Genomic DNA, 15,912 nt, shown 5'->3' on the forward strand with positions numbered 1-15,912 from the left:
AGAGGATGCTGTGGACTCCGTAAGGACCATGGGGATAGACGGGCTCCGCAGGAGACATGGGCACTTTAAGAAAGACTTTAGTTCTGGGTGTGCACTGGCTCCTCCCTCTATGCCCCTCCTCCAGAACTCAGTTTGATACTGTACCCAGTGGAGACTGGGTGCTTTTCAGGAGCTCTCCTGAGCTTTCTGACAGAAAGTATTTTGTTAGGCTTTTAATTTTCAGGGAGCACTGCTGGCAACAGACTCCCTCATCGAGGGACTGAGGGGAGAGAAGCAGCCCTACTCTCTGAGTTGCAAGGTCCTGCTTCTTAGGCTACTGGACACCGTTAGCTCCAGTGGGATTGGTACGCAGGATCTCACCCTCGCCGTCCGTCCCAGAGCCGCGCCGCCGTCCCCCTCGCAGAGCCGGAAGATAGAAGCCGGGTGAGTATGAGAAGAAAAGAAGACTTCAGAGGCGGCAGAAGACTTCATGATCTTCACTGAGTTAACGCACAGCACTGCAGCTGTGCGCCTTTGCTCCCATACACCTCACATACTCCGGTCACTGTAAGGGTGCAGGGCGCAGGGGGGGGCGCCCTGGGCAGCAATATAAACCTCTTTCGCAAAAATATAACATATATACAGCTGGGCACTTTATATATGTATAAGCCCCCACCAATTTTACAGTTTAAGCGGGACAGAAGCCCGCCTCCGAGGGGGCGGGGCTTCTCCCTCAGCACTCACCAGCGCCATTTTTTCTCCACAGCACCGCTGAGAGGAAGCTCCCCGGACTCTACCCTGCTTATACCACGTTAGACAAGAGGGTTGAAAAGAGGGGTGGGGGGGGCACATAATTCGCAAATTACATACAGCAGCACTACTGGGCAAACATTAAGTTACTGTTTTATTCCTGGGTTATATAGCGCTGGGGTGTGTGCTGGCATACTCTCTCTCTGTCTCTCCAAAGGGCCTTGTGGGGAAACTGTCTTCAGAAAAAGCATTCCCTGTGTGTGTAGTGTGTCGGTACACGTGTGTCGACATGTCTGAGGAAGAAGGCTATATTAGAGAGGAGCGGGAGCAAATGAATGTGGTGTCTCCGCCGACAGCTGATTGGATGGATATGTGGAATGTTTTAAATGCTAGTGTAAACTCATTGCACAAAAGATTAGACAAGGCAGAAGCTTTGGGACAGTCAGGGTTTCAACCCATGCCTGATCCTATGTTGCAGGGACTGTCAGGGTCTCATAAGCGCCCACTATCCCAGATTGTTGACACAGATACCGACACGGATTCTGACTCCAGTGTCGATTACGATGATGCAAAGTTACAGCCAAAATTGGCAAAATCCATTCGATTTATGATTATGGCAATAAATGATGTTTTGCACATCACAGAGGAACCCCCTGTCGCTGACAAGAGGGTACATATGTACAAGGGAAAGAAGCCTGAGGTAACCTTTCCCCCCTCACACGAGCTGAACGAGTTATGTGAAAAGGCTTGGGAATCTCCAGATAAAAGACTGCAGATTTCCAAAAGGATTCTTATGGCGTATCCTTTCCCATCAACGGATAGGTTACGATGGGAATCCTCCCCTAGGGTGGACAAAGCATTAGCACGCTTATCCAAGAAGGTAGCCCTCCCGTCCCAGGATACGGCTACCCTCAAAGAGTGTGCTGACCGCAAACAGGAGATTACCCTGAAGTCCATTTATACACATTCAGGTACCTTACTCAGACCGGCAATTGCGTCGGCCTGGGTGTGTAGTGCTGTAGCGGCATGGACAAATACCTTATCTGAGGGGATGGATAGCCTAGACAAGGATACTATTTTATTGACCCTGGGACATATAAGAGATGCTGTCCTATATATGTGTGTATGCAAACTACAGGTGGTGCTGCAGGGCCCACACCCTTTTACTTGTCTTGTAGAGCAGCTCTGAAGCTGTTACAGTGCCCAGCTGCTGCAAGAAATCAGCTTGAATGCTTCAGGGGCTTGGGCATGGCCAACATGAGCCCCACACCGAAGGAGGGTGGGGGTGTTTAATGCAAACTTGGGGTTATACAAGCGCCGCAAAAGGCCGCCATGCCCTGCATGCCCCTTTTCTCTTTTCATATACAGATGAGGGTTCCAGCCAACTTTGGCCCACTGCTTGGATGACATCACCGTATGCAAATCCGTCTGCTGCAGACCTTCCCCCAGGAATGCTTGCAATAGTTGTTGCATATGGTTTAATGTCTGAGGGTGCTTCAGTATTAGGCAGCCTTCCGCCCTCCCATGTTCATCTGAAAAGATGTGGTCTCCCTGCAGTTGTTGTCCCCAGACGAGAGTTCCCTTGTGCTTCCTCAGTTAAATCTCCTTAACTTGACGGGGGTGTGCCCGAGCAGCCGCCCTCCCCAGCCCTATCCCAACACATACTTATCTTGCATATGAGATCTCTTGATCATGAAGATAGTTCTCACAGGTTGAGGTTCATCCTGGCCCCGCTCCCCGCTGGAGAGCGCTGATGGGGACAGCAGCGGGGCTTCAGCAGAAGGGTGAGTATGTGTGGCCAGAGACCTCCCTTCCCATGTGCAGGCCTGCAGAGTCTGCCACGCAGGATGGGGCATGTGGCACTCTCCCTCCCAGGGGCTCTTCCAGATGTAGCTCCTCAGCAGTATTTTTCCCGGGCTGCGCGGCGCTCTCCCCGACTGGCATCCGCCCTGGAACACTGCCTTCCTCAACGCAACATCAGCAGGGGGCCCTGGCCTCATCACCATCCCAGGTCTTTCTCATGTATGTATCATGTATGTGTGTGTGATATATGTATGAATCATATATGTTTGTGATATATATATATATATATGTATGTATCTATCTATCGTATGTGTGTGTATATATATGTATCTATCTATCATGTATGTATGTATGTATCTATCTTGTATGTATGTGTTCTATCTATCTATCTATCTATCTATCTATCGTGTGTGTGATATATGTATGTATCTATCATGTATGTGTTATATGTATGTATCACACCTTCCTCTATACATATACATACATACATACACACTAGAGATGAGCGGGTTCGGTTTCTTTGAATCCGAACCCGCACGAACTTCACTTTTTTTTTCACGGGTCCGAGCGACTCGGATCTTCCCGCCTTGCTCGGTTAACCCGAGCGCGCCCGAACGTCATCATGACGCTGTCGGATTCTCGCGAGACTCGGATTCTATATAAGGAGCCGCGCGTCGCCGCCATTTTCACACGTGCATTGAGATTGATAGGGAGAGGACGTGGCTGGCGTCCTCTCCATTTAGATTAGATTTAGAAGAGAGAGAGAGAGAGAGATTGCTGTGATACTGTAGATTAGAAGAGAGTGCAGAGTGCAGACAGAGTTTAGTGACTGACGACCACAGTGACCAGTGACCACCAGAAACAGTGCAGTTGTTTGTTTTATTTAATATATCCGTTCTCTGCCTGAAAAAAACGATACACAGTCACACAGTGACTCAGTCTGTGTGCACTGCTCAGCCCAGTGTGCTGCACATCAATGTATTGTATATAAAGCTTATAATTGTGGGGGAGACTGGGGAGCACTGCAGGTTGTTATAGCAGGAGCCAGGAGTACATGATAAATAATATTATATTAAAATTAAACAGTGCACACTTTTGCTGCAGGAGTGCCACTGCCAGTGTGACTAGTGGTGACCAGTGCCTGACCACCAGTATATTAGTAGTATTGTATACTATCTCTTTATCAACCAGTCTATATTAGCAGCAGACACAGTACAGTGCGGTAGTTCACGGCTGTGGCTACCTCTGTGTCGGCACTCGGCAGGCAGTCCGTCCATCCATAATTGTATTATATACCACCTAACCGTGGTTTTTTTTTTCTTTCTTTATACCGTCGTCATAGTCATACTAGTTGTTACGAGTATACTACTATCTCTTTATCAACCAGTGTACAGTGCGGTAGTTCACGGCTGTGGCTACCTCTGTGTCGGCACTCGGCAGGCAGTCCGTCCAACCATAATTGTATTATATACCACCTAACCGTGGTTTTTTTTTCATTCTTTATACCGTCGTCATACTAGTTGTTACGAGTATACTACTATCTCTTTATCAACCAGTGTACAGTGCGGTAGTTCACGGCTGTGGCTACCTCTGTGTCGGCACTCGGCAGGCAGTCCGTCCAACCATAATTGTATTATATACCACCTAACCGTGGTTTTTTTTTCATTCTTTATACCGTCGTCATACTAGTTGTTACGAGTATACTACTATCTCTTTATCAACCAGTGTACAGTGCGGTAGTTCACGGCTGTGGCTACCTCTGTGTCGGCACTCGGCAGCCCGTCCATAATTGTATATACCAGTGACCTAACCGTGGTTTTTTTTTCTTTCTTTATACATACATACTAGTTACGAGTATACTATCTCTTTATCAACCAGCTATATATTAGCAGCAGACACAGTACAGTGCGGTAGTTCACGGCTGTGGCTACCTCTGTGTCGGCACTCCGCAGCCCGTCCATAATTGTATATACCAGTGACCTAACCGTGGTTTTTTTTTCTTTCTTTATACATACATACTAGTTACGAGTATACTATCTCTTTATCAACCAGTCTATATATTAGCAGCAGACACAGTACAGTGCGGTAGTTCACGGCTGTGGCTACCTCTGTGTCGGCACTCCGCAGCCCGTCCATAATTGTATATACCAGTGACCTAACCGTGGTTTTTTTTTCTTTCTTTATACATACATACTAGTTACGAGTATACTATCTCTTTATCAACCAGTCTATATATTAGCAGCAGACACAGTACAGTGCGGTAGTTCACGGCTGTGGCTACCTCTGTGTCGGCACTCGGCAGCCCGTCCATAATTGTATATACCAGTGACCTAACCGTGGTTTTTTTTTCTTTCTTTATACATACATACTAGTTACGAGTATACTATCTCTTTATCAACCAGTCTATATATTAGCAGCAGACACAGTACAGTGCGGTAGTTCACGGCTGTGGCTACCTCTGTGTCGGCACTCGGCAGCCCGTCCATAATTGTATATACCAGTGACCTAACCGTGGTTTTTTTTTCTTTCTTTATACATACATACTAGTTACGAGTATACTATCTCTTTATCAACCAGTCTATATATTAGCAGCAGACACAGTACAGTGCGGTAGTTCACGGCTGTGGCTACCTCTGTGTCGGCACTCGGCAGCCCGTCCATAATTGTATATACCACCTAACCGTGGTTTTTTTTCTTTCTTTATACATGATTGGGGAGGGTTTTTTTGGAAGGGACATCCTGCGTGACACTGCAGTGCCACTCCTAGATGGGCCCGGTGTTTGTGTCGGCCACTAGGGTCGCTAATCTTACTCACACAGTCAGCTACCTCATTGCGCCTCTTTTTTTCTTTGCGTCATGTGCTGTTTGGGGAGGGTTTTTTGGAAGGGCCATCCTGCGTGACACTGCAGTGCCACTCCTAGATGGGCCCGGTGTTTGTGTCGGCCACTAGGGTCGCTAATCTTACTCACACAGTCAGCTACCTCATTGCGCCTCTTTTTTTCTTTGCGTCATGTGCTGTTTGGGGAGGGTTTTTTGGAAGGGACATCCTGCGTGACACTGCAGTGCCACTCCTAGATGGGCCCGGTGTTTGTGTCGGCCACTAGGGTCGCTTATCTTACTCACACAGCGACCTCGGTGCAAATTTTAGGACTAAAAATAATATTGTGAGGTGTGAGGTATTCAGAATAGACTGAAAATGAGTGTAAATTATGGTTTTTGAGGTTAATAATACTTTGGGATCAAAATGACCCCCAAATTCTATGATTTAAGCTGTTTTTTAGTGTTTTTGGAAAAAAACACCCGAATCCAAAACACACCCGAATCCGACAAAAATAATTCGGTGAGGTTTTGCCAAAACGCGTTCGAACCCAAAACACGGCCGCGGAACCGAACCCAAAACCAAAACACAAAACCCGAAAAATTTCAGGCGCTCATCTCTAATACACACACCTATATCTGTACGTACACTGACATACACACACCAACATCTATACATAAACACGCTGACCCCTAAACGTACACCAACGTACCCACACCTGCATCTATACCTACACATGCTGACACGTGGACGTACACCGGCTTACCCACATGTGAATCTATACATACATGTGCTGACACCTGGACATACACTGATGTACCCACACCTAACATCTATACATACACATGCTAACACCTGGACGTATACAGACGTACCCACATTTGCATCCATGCATATATAGATGTAGGTGTGTGTACATCAGTGTACGTCCAGGTGTCAACGCGTGTATGTATAGATGCAGGTGTGGGTACGTCTGTGTATGTCCAGGTGTCAGAATGTGTATGTATAGATGCAGGTGTGGGAACGTCAGTGTAGGTTCAGGTGTCAGCGCGTGTATGTATAGATGCAGGTGCTTGTATGTCCAGATGTCAGTGCATGTATGTATAGATGCAAGTGTGGGTACGTCGGTGTATGTCCATTTGTCAGCGCGTGTATATATAGATGCAGGTGCTTGTATGTTGGTGTATGTCCAGGTGTCAGCATGTGTATGTATAGATGCAGGTGTGGGAATGTTGGTGTATGTCCAGGTGTCAGGGCGTGTATGTATGGATATTAGGTGTGGGTACATCAGTGTATGTCCAGGTGTTAGCGCATGTATGTATAGATGCAGGATAATAATCACACAGCGTGCCCCCCACCAACCACAAACCTCCCCCACCCCCCTGTATGACATAAACACCGCTAATTCCACTTACACACAATAATTTCAGTTTGCGACCAGGAGCCGGCAATGTATGTGCACCCAAATGAAGCCACTGTACATGCCCTGCAGGCTGCTATGTACTGCACAGGTGCAACAAATGTAAATGCCCTATCTTTAAAATGGGGCATATTTTACTAAATTAAAAAAACCTGTAACTTTCTGTAAAACCTTAACCCCAAAAGGCACTACACTAACATCGGGGTGTAGAGTTGGATCTTGATCCAAGGCACCAACAGGCTAAAGCTTTGACTGTTCCCAGGATGCCTTGCACCGCCTCCTCTATAACCCTGCCCAGTGGCGTAACTAGACCTTTGTGGGCCCCATAGCAAAATTCTGAATGGGCCCACCAGCACTCAACAAGAATGAGTGGCGTTTGGGGTCAGAAAAGTAGAGGGGAAGGGGTCTGACAGAGTAGGGGGCAGGACATGAATGAATAGAAACTGAGGTGTCCATTATATAAAGAAATACAGTATGTGTGTCTGTGTGTATATCACACACACACACATATAAGGGAAATTCAAATGCCCTCAATTATTGCGCCCATTACACTCTGGTTTAGGTGCACAAAGCACCTAAACCTGAATAAAGTAATGGGCGCGATCATGAAAAGACACCGTTTGGTTGCCCAAATGGGTCTCTTTGCACACATTTCAGCTTGTTTCCCCTGGGGGTAGCGAGCTGAAATAAACATGTCGCACCCGTTGGCAGCAACATTAGAATAGCTGCTGACGGGCACGATTGAGGGAGGAAAGGGACATTTGAATCCAGCCCATAGATGCAATGTGAATATGTAATTTGTACCTTCCTATCTTAAAATGTATATAGTAGTGTTTACACTAGAGGTCTTTCCGAACCCCCTAATCCTAACATTGTAATTTGCTTTAGGGCGCACCTCCAATTAGTCTAGTGTTTCGTATTTTCACATTAAATACTTTCTTGCATTGGTTGGTTAAAGATTAGATCGTATATTTTTCTAGATATAGCTGTGCATAGTCTACAAGGCTACATGCTTCTCCCCTAACTAGAGATGTGCAGCGGGCATTTTTCGTGTTTCATGTTTTGGTTTTGGTTTCGGATCTGCAGTTGTGTTTTGGATACGGACGCGTTTTGGCAAAACCACCCTTTCGGGTTTTGTATTCGGGTGATTTTTTTTTAAAACCTCAAACAGCTAAAATCATAGAATTTGGGGGTAATTTTGATCCTATAGTATTAAGCTCAATAACCATAATTTCTACTCCTTTCCAGTCTATTCTGAACACCTCACACCTCCCAATATTATTTTTAGTCCTAAAATTTGCACCAAGGTCCCTGGATGACTAAGCTAAGCGACCAAAGTGGGCAGCACCTCCCAATATTATTTTTAGTCCTAAAATTTGCACCAAGGTCCCTGGATGACTAAGCTAAGCGACCAAAGTGGGCAGCACAAACACCTGGCCCATCCAGGAGTGGCACTGCAGTGTCAGACAGGATGGCACTTAAAAAAATAGCCCCAAACAGCACATGATGCAAAGATAAATAAAAAAGAGGCGCAAGATGAAATTGTAGTGTGTCTCTCCTGCTCAGTGTCAGTTCTCAGTAGTATCCTCATCAGTGCTCAGTATCACTGCTCATTGTCTTGTGCTGCAATGTGGTGCTCAGTATACTAGAGTACATTACTAATAGTCCAGTGCTGCATCTTGCTGCTCAGTGTCAGTTCTAGTATCCTCATCAGTGCTCAGTATCACTGCTCATTGTCTTGTGCTGCATTGTGGTGCTCAGTATACTACAGAACATTACTAATAGTCCAGTGCTGCATCTGGCTGCTCAGTGTCAGTTCTAGTAATCTCATCAGTGCTCCGTATCACTACTCATTGTCTTGTGGTGCTCAGTATACTACAGTACATTACTAATACTCCAGTGTCTTGTGCCGCATATGGCTGCTGTAGGGTGCTGTGGTAGTGTCCTGTCACTGTGCATATGTCATCATTCCAGTCACAGTGATATCTGGTATCTATCTAGTGGTATCTAATTCCAGACATTACCACCGTCTAATTCCAGATATATTACTGGCATATAATTCCACACATTAAAAAATGGAGAACAAAAAGGTGGAGGGTAAAAATAAGATTTTACTTACCGATAAATCTATTTCTCATAGTCCGTAGTGGATGCTGGGGACTCCGTCAGGACCATGGGGAATAGCGGCTCCGCAGGAGACAGGGCACAAAAGCAAGCTTTTAGGATCACATGGTGTGTACTGGCTCCTCCCCCCATGACCCTCCTCAAAGCCTCAGTTAGGTACTGTGCCCGGACGAGCGTACACAATAAGGAAGGATCTTGAATCCCGGGTAAGACTCATACCAGCCACACCAATCACACCGTACAACTTGTGATTTGAACCCAGTTAACAGTATGATAACAATGAAGTAGCCTCTAAAAAGATGGCTCACAACAACAATAACCCGATTTTTTGTAACAATAACTATGTACAAGTAATGCAGACAATCCGCACTTGGGATGGGCGCCCAGCATCCACTACGGACTATGAGAAATAGATTTATCGGTAAGTAAAATCTTATTTTCTCTAACGTCCTAGTGGATGCTGGGTACTCCGTCAGGACCATGGGGATTATACCAAAGCTCCCAAACGGGCGGGAGAGTGCGGATGACTCTGCAGCACCGAATGAGAGAACTCCAGGTCCTCCTCAGCCAGGGTATCAAATTTGTAGAATTTTGCAAACGTGTTTGCCCCTGACCAAGTAGCTGCTCGGCAAAGTTGTAAAGCCGAGACCCCTCGGGCAGCCGCCCAAGATGAGCCCACCTTCCTTGTGGAATGGGCATTTACAGATTTTGGCTGTGGCAGGCCTGCCACAGAATGTGCAAGCTGAATTGTACTACAAATCCAACGAGCAATAGTCTGCTTAGAAGCAGGAGCACCCAGCTTTTTGGGTGCCTACAATATAAACAGCAAGTCAGACTTTCTGACTCCAGCCGTCCTGGAATTATATATATATATATATATATATATTTTTTCAGGGCCCTGACAACGTCTAGCAACTTGGAGTCCTCCAAGTCCCTAGTAGCCGCAGGCACCACAATAGGTTGTTTCAGGTGAAACGCTGACACCACCTTAGGAAGAAACTGGGGACGAGTCCGCAGTTCTGCCCTGTCCGAATGGAAAATTAAATATGGGCTTTTGTAAGACAAAGCCGCCAATTTTGACAATCGCCTGGCCGAGGCCAGGGCCAACAGCATGGTCACTTTCCATGTGAGATATTTCAAATCCACAGATTTGAGTGGTTCAAACCAATATGATTTGAGGAATCCCAACACTACGTTGAGATCCCACGGTGCCACTGGAGGCACACAAGGGCTGTATATGCAATACTCCCTTGACAAACGTCTGGACTTCAGGAACTGAAGCCAATTCTTTCTGGAAGAAAATCTATAGGGCCGAAACTTGAACCTTAATGGACCCCAATTTGAGGCTCATAGACACTCCTGTTTGCAGGAAGTGCAGAAATCGACCTAGTTGAAATTTTTTCGTGGGGCCTTCCTGGCCTCACCCACGCAACATATTTTTACCACATGTGGTGATAACGTTGTGCGGTCACCTCCTTCCTGGCTTTGACCAGGGTAGGTATGACCTCTTCCGGAATGCCTTTTCCCTTAGGATCCGGCGTTCAAACCGCCATGCCGTCAAACGCAGTCGCGGTAAGTCTTGGAACAGACAAGGTCCCTGCTGGAGCAGGTCCTTTCTTAAAGGCCGATGCCACGGTTCCTCTTGGAACAGACATGGTACTTGCTGAAAGCAAATCCCTTCTTAGCTCCCGAGGCCATTAGTCCCCTGTGAGCATCTCTTGAAGTTCCGGTTACCAAGTCCCTCTTGGCCAATCCGGAGCCACGAGTATAGTTCTTACTCCTCTATGTCTTATAATTCTCAATACCTTGGTTATGAGAAGCAGAGGAGGGAACACATACACCGACTGTTACACCCACGGTGTTACCAGGACGTCCACAGCTATCGCCTGAAGGTCTCGTGACCTGGCGCAACACCTGTCCCATTTTTTGTTCGGGCGGGACACCATCATGTCCACCTTTGGTCTTTCCCAACGGTTCACAATCATGCGGAAAACTTCCCGATGAAGTTCCCACTCTCCCGGGTGGAGGTCGTGCCTGCTGAGGAAGTCTGCTTCCCAGTCGTCCACTCCCGGAATGAACACTGCTGACAGTGCTATCACATGATTTTCCGCCTAGCGAAAAATCCTTGCAGTTTTGCCACTGCCCTCCTGCTTCTTGTGCCGCCCTTTCTGTTTACGTGGGCGACTGCCGTGATGTTATCCCACTGGATCAATACCGGCTGACCTTGAAGCAGAGGTCTTGCTAAGCTTAGAGCATTATAAATTTGCTCTTAGCTCCAGTATATTTATGTGGAGAGAATTCTCCAGACTTGATCACACTCCTTGTGTGACTGCTCCCCAGCCTCTCAGGCTGGCCTCCGTGGTCACCAGCATCCAATCCTGAATGCCGAATCTGCGGCCCTCTAGAAGATGAGCACTCTGTAATCACCACAGGAGAGACACCCTTGTCCTTGGATATAGGGTTATCCGCTGATGCATCTGAAGATGCGATCCGGACCATTTGTCCAGCAGATCCCACTGAAGAGTTCTTGCGTGAAATCTGCCGAATGGAAGCGCTTCGTAATAAGCCACCATTTTTACCAGGACTCTTGTGCAATGATGCACTGACACTTTTCCTGGTTTTAGGAGGATCCCGATTAGCTCGGATAACTCCCTGGCTTTCTCCTCTGGGAGAAACACCTTTTCCTGGACTGTGTCCAGAATCATCCCTAGGACCAGCAGACGTGTCGTCGGAACAACTGCGGTTTTGGAATATTTAGAATCCACCCGTGCTGTCGTAGAACTACTTGAGATAGTGCTACTCCGACCTCCAACTGTGCTCTGGACCTTGTTCTTATCAGGAGGTCGTCCATTTTCTTTGAAGACGAATCCTCCTTTCGGTCATTACCTTGGTGCACCGGGGTGCCTTTGACAATCCAACGGCATCGTCTTGAAACTGATAGTGACAGTTCTGTACCACGAACCTGAGGTACCCTTGGTGAGAAAAGGCAAATTTTGGGACATGGAGGTAAGCATCCCTGATGTCCCGGGACACCATATAGTCCCCTTGTTCTTTGCTATCACTGCTCTGAGTGACTCCATCTGGATTTGAACCCTTGCAAGTGTTCAAATTTTTCAGATTTAGAATAGGTCTCACCTAGCCTTCAGTACCACCATATAGTGTGGAGTAATACCCCTTTCCTTGTTGTCGGAGGGGTAATTTTATTATCACCTGCTGGGAATACAGCTTGTGAATTGTTTTCAATACTGCCTCCCTGTCGGAGGGAGACATTGGTACAGCAGACTACAGGAACCTGCGAGGGGGGAAACCTCTCGACATTCCAATCTGTACCCCTTGGATACTACTTGTAGGATCCAGGGGTCCTGTACGGTCCCAGCGTCATGCTGAGAACTTGGTAGAAGCGGTGGAGGGCTTCTGTTCCTGGGAATGGGCTGCCTGCTGCAGTCTTCTTCCCTTTCCTCTATCCCTGGGCAGATATGACTCTTATAGGGACGAAAGGACTGAGGCTGAAAAGACGGTGTCTTTTTCTGCAGAGATGTGACTACGGGTAAAAAACGGTGGATTTTCCAGCAGTTGCCCTGGCCACCAGTTCCCATGGACCGACCCCAAATAACTCCTCCCCTTTATACGGCAATACATCTTTGTGCCGTTTGGAATCTGCATCACCTGACCACTGTCGTGTCCATAAACATCTTCTTGCAGATATGGACATCGCATTTACTCTTGATGCCAGAGTGCAAATATCCCTCTGCGCATCTCGCATATATAGAAATGCATCCTTTAAATGCTCTATAGTCAATAAAATACTGTCCCTGTCAAAGGTATCAATATTTTTAGTCAGGGAATCCGACCAAGCCACCTCAGCTCTGCACATCCAGGCTGAGGCGATCGCTGGTCGCAGTATAACACCAGTATGTGTGTGTATACTTTTTAGGATATTTTTCAGCCTCCTATCAGCTGGCTCCTTAAGTACGGCCCTATCCGTAGATGGTACCGCCCCTTGTTCTGATAAGCGTGTGAGCGCCTTATCCACCCTGAGGGGTGTTTCCCACCGCGCCTTAACTTCTGGCGGGAAAGGGTATACCGCCAATAATTTTCTATTGGGGGAAACCCACGCATCATCACACACTTCATTTAATTTATCTGATTCAGGAAAAACTACAGGTAGTTTTTTCACCTCACACATAATACCCTTTTTTGTGGTACTTGGAGTATCAGAAATATGTAACACCTCCTTCATTGCCCTTAACGTGTGGCCCTAAAAGAAAATACGTTTGTTTCTTCACCGTCGACACTGAAATCAGTGTCCGTGTCTGGGTCTGTGTCGACCGACTGAGGTAAATGGGCATTTTACAGCCCCTGACGGTGTTTGAGACGCCTGGACAGATACTAATTTGTTCGCCGGCCCTCTCATGTCGTCAACCGGCTTGCAGCGTGTTGACATTGTCACGTAATTTCCATAAATAAGCCATCCATTCCGGTGTCGACTCCCTAGAGAGTGACATCACCATTACAGGCAATTTGCTCCGCCTCCTCACCAATATTTTCCTCATACATGTCGACACACACGTACCGACATACAGCACACACATAGGGAATGCTCTGATAGAGGACAGGACCCACTAGCCCTTTGGGGAGACAGAGGGAGAGTTTGCCAGCACACACCAAAACGCTATAATTATCCAGGGACAACCTTTATATAAGTGTTCCTTTTATAGCATTTTAATATATATACATATCGCCAAATCAGTGCCCCCCCCTCTCTGTTTTAACCCTGTTTCTGTAGTGCAGTGCAGGGGAGATCATGGGAGCCTTCCCACCAGCCTTTCTGTGAGGGAAAATGGCGCTGTGTGCTGAGGAGAATAGGCCCCGCCCCCTTTTCGGCGGGCTTCTTCTCCGGAGTTTTAGATATCTGGCAGGGGTTAAATACATCCATATAGCCTCAAGGGCTATATGTGATGTATTTTTCGCCATACAGGTATTATACATTGCTGCCCAGGGCGCCCCCCCCCCAGCGCCCTGCACCCTCCGTGACCGCTGTGTGAAGTGTGCTGACAACAATGGCGCACAGCTGCAGTGCTGTGCGCTACCTGATGAAGACTGAGAGTCTTCTGCCGCCTGGTTCCGGACCTCTTCATCTTCAGCATCTGCAAGGGGGGTCGGCGGCGCGGCTCCGGGACGAACCCCAGGGCAAGCCCTGTGTTCCGACTCCCTCTGGAGCTATGTCCAGTAGCCTAAGAATCCAATCCATCCTGCACGCAGGTGAGTTGAAAATCTCTCCCCTAAGTCCCTCGATGCAGTGAGCCTGTTGCCAGCAGGACTCACTGAAAATAAAGAACCTAAAAACTTTTTCTAAGCAACTCTTTAAGAGAGCCACCTAGATTGCACCCTTCTCGGCCGGGCACAAAAACCTAACTGAGGCTTGGAGGAGGGTCATGGGGGGAGGAGCCAGTACACACCATGTGATCCTAAAAGCTTGCTTTTGTGCCCTGTCTCCTGCGGAGCCGCTATTCCCCATGGTCCTGACGGAGTCCCCAGCATCCACTAGGACGTTAGAGAAATAGGGAAAGATCAAGATCCACTTCCACCTAGTGCTGAAGCTGCTGCCACTAGTCAAGGCAGAGACAATTCAATGCCATCAACATTATGTAATGATTATACGATACATTATATATCATATCATTGTATGGTTGTAAAATACAACTTAAAAACTTTAATGAATAAATACATAAAGTAGCTTTTATGTAACCTTTTTAAACCTATTAGCATAGACCGAATCTCATCGTGTGTATAGGCCTTTAGTTCAACAACAGCATGGGACCAGTTAGTGTGTTTTGACCACTGCACAGCACCTGGTGTTATATAGTAAGCACCACTATGGCATAGTATACAGCATTATGGGCCTGATATGAGTGTGACCAGCGGTGATGTGGAATGCAGTAGGAGGTGCTGTTTAGCAAGCACCACTTCTATATTCACCATGCAGTATATTGTGTGAATATAGAAGTGTTGGCTGTGTTATGTATTAGAGTAATTATTGCAGCTCCCAGCTAAAATTGCAACAATGTAATTTAGTGACAAGCTGCAGAGATTAACCCTTTCTGTGGCTGCTGCACAACCTCTATTCATATCGCTGAATTCAATTAGGGAGATGTTCTCACCCCGCGAGCAAGCGCAGGTATATGCCACACTTAAATGTATGGGTATGGTCTCCATAAAATGAGCGTAGCCTTGCAGGCAAAGACTACCTTACACCCTAGTTCTTGACCCTGCACCAACAGACCTCGGCCACCACAGGGAAAAAAGTACAGTAATTTCCACCATGTTAAGCCCCACACATTAATGCACTTTGGAACATATTATGTCACACACCACAATATCTGTGATACACTATGCCCTACAGTAAAGCTTCTAATTACTTTTACAAAAACTGCTCAACGCCAAGAGTTTCACGTGCTGGGTGTCATGCTCATTGCCAGGGGTTTCACTCTCTGGGTGTCATGCTCATTGCCAGGGGGAACGCAGTAGGAGGTGTTATATAGTAAGCACCACTATGGCATAGTATATAGCATTATATATATTGTGAGCACTGGTGATGTTGAGTGCAGTAGAGCTGCTGCTGGGTAATTACAATTTACTACAACCACCAATATATTCTGCTGCACTATATCTATATATGCAAAGCTAATTCTGCTGAGTAATTACAATTGACTACAACCACCAATATATTCTGCTGCACTATATCTATATATGCAAAGCTAATTCTGCTGGGTAATGCAAATTGAAACATTATTGCATAGTAAGTACTTTTTAAAAGTTTTGAATGATATAGACCCAGTTTAATCTTTGTGGAATGCCTGGTTGTTGTTTTTAAGGTAATTTATTGCCTGGCATTTGAGGTGGGGGGGGTTTGGTTACAGATTTCAATTATTGGTTTTACTTGTAATAGTCTTCTAGTTGCATATGGTTTAATGTCTGAGGGTGCTTCAGTATTAGGCAGCCTTCCGCCCTCCCATGT

This window comes from Pseudophryne corroboree, unplaced genomic scaffold (genome assembly GCF_028390025.1).
Source record: "Pseudophryne corroboree isolate aPseCor3 unplaced genomic scaffold, aPseCor3.hap2 scaffold_453, whole genome shotgun sequence".
NCBI lineage: Eukaryota > Metazoa > Chordata > Amphibia > Anura > Myobatrachidae > Pseudophryne > Pseudophryne corroboree.